This window comes from Pinus tabuliformis, chromosome 3_2, assembly GCF_031772625.1.
Source record: "Pinus tabuliformis cultivar Carrire ecotype Pingquan chromosome 3_2, CPIR1, whole genome shotgun sequence".
Classification (NCBI taxonomy): domain Eukaryota; kingdom Viridiplantae; phylum Streptophyta; class Pinopsida; order Pinales; family Pinaceae; genus Pinus; species Pinus tabuliformis.
Genome location: NC_142302.1, coordinates 774,134,510 through 774,140,959, shown reverse-complemented (window position 1 = coordinate 774,140,959; position 6,450 = coordinate 774,134,510).

Here is a 6,450-nt window from a genome sequence, read left to right as displayed (position 1 = left end):
TTCGTTCCTCAAAAGATGAGTCTTCTTTAAGCTCTTTTCATATGACTCGTAAAATATGAAAAGATTGCCGAGTTTTGGCCTTCCAGCTCGTTAAAGCGACAGGAAGTGCTATCCCTCCTCTAGATTTTAATCTTTTTGGACCTGAGGGATTATTCCACAAAAAGATCGAGCGCTTGTTTTGTTCGGCTCGTTAAAACTATCGAAAATTCATCCCTTCTGTATTGTTTTATACTTTTTCAGACCTAAGGGATTAGATGACGAAAAAGGAATTCCGGAGTTACCTTTACGTACCTTTTCAGACTCTCTAAAAATGAAAAGGACAGAGTTATCTTTGTCGTTAGACTCGTTAAAAAGATTAATAGCGACAAACTTGTCTTTAGACGAGAATGAGTTTCACTATCGCTAGGCTCGTTAAAACATAGCGATGGGTTTGCCTGAAGGGAAAATTATAGAACAAGCATATGTTATCCTCCTCAAGCTTGACAAAAATAAAGAGGTACTGGTCAACAATGACCGGGGAAAAATTGGGAAGAAAACTCAAAGAAACTTTGTTGGTAGCAAGTCGCTCTTGAACATGACACTTCCACTCTGTGCCTGAGTCGGGTTGGGTTGTTTCATTCGCCAGTCACATCACCATGGTCACGCCATACCATCCATATTTGGGGTAAATGCTACCAATCCATCACATAAGTGTCGCCGACATGTTCAAGAGAAGTCATCCAGAGAAGTCACCTCTGTCCCATCCACTACCATACATTATACTTCATTCTTTCATGACCGCCACCCTGAACCATATATCACCAGATCGTTTTCACCTCCATCAAAATCATTTGCTCCGTTTCGTGTCATTGATGTGGGATTCATTAAGGCCCTCCTTTGACGGATCGCTTCTTGTCGACATCAGCTCATTATCCAAGAAGTTGATCTAGGAACACCCCATTCAATACTTTGAAGCTTGCATGCCTCAATGGCAAGTTTCTCACTTCCAGCGACAGGTATACATCAAAGACCTTTGACCGAAAGATTTTGCGTGGTGTTCGACGCCAAGTCCTTTATTCACACCACGTGAATTGTACTGTAGTACCTTGAGGGTCATTATCATTATCGGTGATTCCTCTCGCGCTTGTTAACAGTTTACATCATTGACTGGTAATCAAGCGATGTCTTTCCATGTTTGACTTCAAAACATTTCTCACATGGATCGACTTGTACTTCGAGTGAAAAGTGGACAAGATTGAAGACCCCAGATCTAGTTTCATCCATCTGGGCTGCGATATATATTCAGGAAAAATAAAGACATTGAAATGTACAGCATTGCAGCACAGATAATCATCCTACCAAAAGGATGATGACTCCATCAGAATCATCAGTCTACCATCAGACGATTGTCTGTCCTATGTACATGAAAATGAATTTATAAATCTGAGCATGGGAATGCCCGCCTCAGCTAGATCATGAAAACAGTATGAAGATAATGTATTGTATTGTATCTTATTACAGGTCTCCTCCCAGCATTGAAAGAACTTCGGATCCTCCTAATAAAGCATTTCACCCGATAAACGGCCTCATACTTTAGGGGGCAACTGTTATAGACATTTTTGTGCCTTACAGCTCTAAGCATGAAATGTCCATAAACCAAGGGATCCTAAGTCCCTAAAAGTGTTGTTCCAGCTCCTAAAGAAACAAGGTCAACAAATTACAGCTTCTCCCAGAAGTTCTCCACCAGAAACTGCTCAGAACTAGTCAAATCAGGATCATTTCAGTTGCTCCACTAGCTAGCTGCGTTGCAAAGCACCCAAATACACTAGCTAGGTGCGTTGCAATGCACCTAAATGCACTACCAAGGTGCATTGAGCGGGAAATGACAAGTGGCAGAGTCATTCCACGAGGTGGAGAGACAATGGAAGCTTCCAGAATCTTTCCCAATGACACTTGCCTCACTGAATTCGACCAGTGATGAGTAAGAGGCTCTCAGTCTCCAAGTGGAAGAAAGAACTGACAGAGAGAAGCCACTAATCAATTCATGAGCTGACTCATCCTCTTTGCATACATCTATATATGGATCCCTCACCAAGAGATCCAGAGGCTGGAATTTTGTACATTGCAGAGAATTGCTGTTGGTTTTGAGATAGATATTAGAGTATTGGGTGATTCATGCTTTGTTGGAGGTGAAGAGGGGATTCTATGCTGGGAGGTTGATGCTGGATCAGGAATCATCGATTGTAACTCCTCCTGGATCTTCTTGTTTTATCAATAAAACTATTTGAGTTTCTCCTACATGCTTGTATATCATTGATGTTGTTATATTTGTATGTTTAGCTTAAATTTGATCCTAAGCTTTTTATGAACATAAATCCATGTCTTTGTGTAGTTTCCTTCTTCTGTGATCTTGCAGGAACTTGGTGACGCTGGGCAAGTAAGGGAGCAGGTAGCTGGAAGCTGTCAAAGAGGAGAGAGATTGGATCAAAGGACTAGCGCAAGACACAGGTTGGTTCATCCTATTCCTCTTCGTTTATAGTTCATAAAGAAGAATACGAAAGTAGTTTTCCCTGTTTGTTTCTGAGGTCACTGTCACATCTCAGTGGGATAGGGTCGTTCTGAATAGACACTTTTCCCGATAACACATCACTACCATATAACTTCTAAAATTTAAGATCCTCGAGGTAGTCACAGGCTTGCAGTCCATCATACCAAATCTTTCCAATATCTTTACCACATATTTCCCTTGAGATAGGAAAATTTCCCTTGGCTTCTGCCATACTTCAAGTCCTAGGAAGTAGTGCATCAGTCCTAGGTCTTTCATTTCAAATTCAGAGGCTAGCTCCCTCTTACATTTGTGAATGAGAGGGTCTGCACCTATTAGAAAGAGGTCATCCACATACAACACCAGTATGAGAGGCTTGTCATCTTCAACCTTAAAGTAAAGGTTAGGATCTGCTTCACTCCTCGTGAATCCCAGCTTCATCAAGTAGCTATCGATCCTCTCATACCATGCTCAGGGTGCTTGCTTCAACCCATAGAGAGCTTTCTTCAACCTGCATACATGAGATTTTCAATCATAAATCTCAAATCCTTCGGGTTTCTCCATGTAGACCTCTTCTTTGATCGAGCCATGCAAGAACGCAGTCTTGACATCCATCTGATGTAGGTTCCATCCTTGTGAAGCGGCAAGGGCTATGATCGAGCGGATGGTCATATATCTGGCAACAGGTGCAAATATCTCATCATAGTCTATACCTTCCTTTTGGAAGAAACCTCGAGCAACAAAACGAGCCTTATACTTTTCCGTGCTTCCATCTGCTGCATGCTTTATCTTGTAAAGCCATTTGGAAGTAACAACAGTCTTGTCCAGGGTCTGGGAACTACTTCCCAAACATCATTCTCCATAATAGACTTATATTCTGTGGTCATAGCATCCTTCCATAGTTAATGCTTGATGACATCTGAGAATGATGAAGATTCATTTTGTATGATCGTGCTCATGATGGTCAGGTATCCCTGATACCTGTTAAGTTTCTTACTTTGATGGAAGGTTCCTCAGGGTGCAGCTTGTCCTTCAGCATCACTAAGTATCCCCCTAAGCCATGAAGGCCTCTTCCTAGAAGAGGAAGGCTCATGTGAATGAGGATCAATCGGATCCATGGGTTCTTCTACATCAGGCATTGATTCATCATCCTTTTCTTCCGGTTCCCTGGTGTCAGCTTCTTAAGAGCTACTCAAAGTCAGCAGATTGTCCACCTTGCTGAGAGCCATATCTTTGTCAAAGGTGACATCATGACTAATCACGACTTCCCTTTGACCGGTGGTGAACATTTCTTCAGGAGTTTAGGAACCCAATGCTTGATGAGGGCATCAATTTTGTACATATACGATGGTGATTGTAGTTTGAGCCCATAGAAACTTTGGAAGTCTTTGATCATGTAGCATGGCCCGGACAACTTCCATCATCGTGTGGTTCTTCCTTCTAGCCACACCATTCTGCTCAAGAGTATGTGGTGTAGTAGTCTCCCTCTTAATACCAGCCTCAGATATGCCTGAGTGAACCAACTGTAATACATCGGAGGTCTTGCTTTGGCTTAAGGGGAATGGTCCCCTTTTGAGCTTTCCTTCGACACATCTCGGACATACACCTTCATTCTCTATTCAGAATTCGGGCATCCCTAACACCATTTGTCTTACACCGAGTATAGCTTTATAATGAATGTGGGCAAACCTCCGATGCCAAAGTTTGGACTGAAGAGATGTGTCATAAGACATGACACCTAGCAGACTTCCATCGACCTGATATAATGAATCAACACTAAACCCAAGAGTAGAGGCATCTTTAACATTATTTTTCCATAAACATACCTTGCCATCGTTGAAGGTTACCTTGTAGCCTTTGTCTTCCGTTCCCGAGATGGACACTAGGTTCTTTTTGAGGTCAGGTGCATTTAATACATCCTGGACTTTCTAGCCTTCTTGAATGGTTGTCCTCTTCCTTGATCCCCAGCTCTCCTCTTACCTTTGTTGTTGAATTTGTCATTCCTTTGATTTGCCATCAGAGGGATTTTGATCATTGTCCCGGTGTGAGTCCTTTCTATCAGGGCACTCCCTTGCATAGTGACCTGCTTTATCGCAGATGTAACATCATCCTTTTCTTCCACCCTTAGGTCCAGCCTTTCCTTTTGATTTAGACCCAGAATTATTTCTTTTCTTAGCATGAGAAGAAAAAGCAACAGGAGGACCTTTAGGCAAGGGCATTTCCTGCTCTTCTACCCTTGTTTGATCTTGAATGCATCTAGCCATTAATTCCTCGAAACTAGGAACTACATTATAGTTTAGAAGAGTAGTCCTGAACACATACCATTCAGATGGTAATCCTTCAAGAGTTGTGAGTGCCATTTCTCTATCAGTAATAGTTTCCCCAATAGATAGGAGATCGTTCTTGATCTCGGTGATTCTTAAGAAGTATGCTTGCATACTTTCATCTTTACCCTTCTTGATTTCCCTCAGCTTATTTCTAAAAAACAAAACTTGATTTGCATCATTAACTTTAAATAAACTCACCAGTCTGTCGTAGATTTCCTTGGAGGTGTCTAGATCAGAGATGTAGGCCACTAAGCGCTTGTCGATAGAGTCCCGGATGATCTTCTTTGTCTTGACTTCTCCATTTTTCCATTTGTTCCAGGCAGCAGCAGATGCATTTGATGAAGGCTCAACAATATTGCCTCTTACATGGTCCAGCACTCCTTGATCTTCAAGGGTTAGATCGATAGACATATTTCATCCGTGATAGTCAGCTTTCTCACGGATCTTGTATTTGGCAGGAAAGAGTGTTGAGGACCCCATAGTTATTTTAGGATAACCTTGCCAATCTTCTCTTCAATGATTGCTCTTGCTCTTACTCGGGCTTTGTCTTCACCTCAGCTCTGATACCATGTTAAGTTATGGTATGTTCTATGCTTATAACAATTTACTTCTTTTTCTTATTATATTCCACCGATTAGCAATCACATGTACATAAAGTAAAGTGCAGATAGAACATTAAACGATCGACAGAAAACAAGCCAAGACAAGAGACACAAGATGTGGCGGCTAGCCAGGGACAAACCCCACAATGTGTGGGGAAACCCTTTGATCAAATCTTCTTTTATCTTCAATAATTCAGTAGAGAGAAATAGTACAATAAATCTGATTCATATCAGCAGTAGCAAACCCTAGATCAGCAGCATCAGCATTAGCGGCTTCATTATCAAACTAGGGCAGACGATATCTCACAAACCGACCGTCGGATTGACTTCATTCCACCACCAAAAGTTTAGGCTTCTAGAGGAGGTTCAGATGAACCTACAGCACAGTTCATATGAGGAGATCTTCTAGGCCACGCAAGTCAATCTTTACTTCTGCAGTTGCAGCTTCAATTTCAGCAGTTTCCGGCTTCAAACTAGGGCAGTCAATATCTTGCAAACCGTTCGTCGGATTGACTTCATTCCACCACGAAAAGTTGTGGCTTTCAAAGGAGATTCAGATGAACCTACAGCGCAGTTCCAAAGAGGAGATCTTCTAGGCCACGCAAGTCAATCTTTACTTCTGCAGTTGTAGCTTCAAATTCAACAGCTTCCGGCTTCACATGTGTGAGAGAGAGAGACCCATTTCAGCGCAGTAGAGAAGAGACTCATATCTGCGCAGTAGAGAGAGAGAGATGTGATGAGATGAGTGAGTCCAAATGAAGAAAATTCCTCTTATATTTATACACAACGTTGGTGGGTGAATAGATGCGACTGTTGGGCTTCTGAGCCTATATGAGTTGTAGGTCGGCTTGATAATAATTCCATAATCAAAATAAATTCATATCTCCATGAATACTTATCGGAATCGGATGATCTTTATATCAATCCTACACCTCTTGACGAGAGGAATCTAATAAAAATATTATCAGCCATGAATAAGATGACCCACATTAAGTTT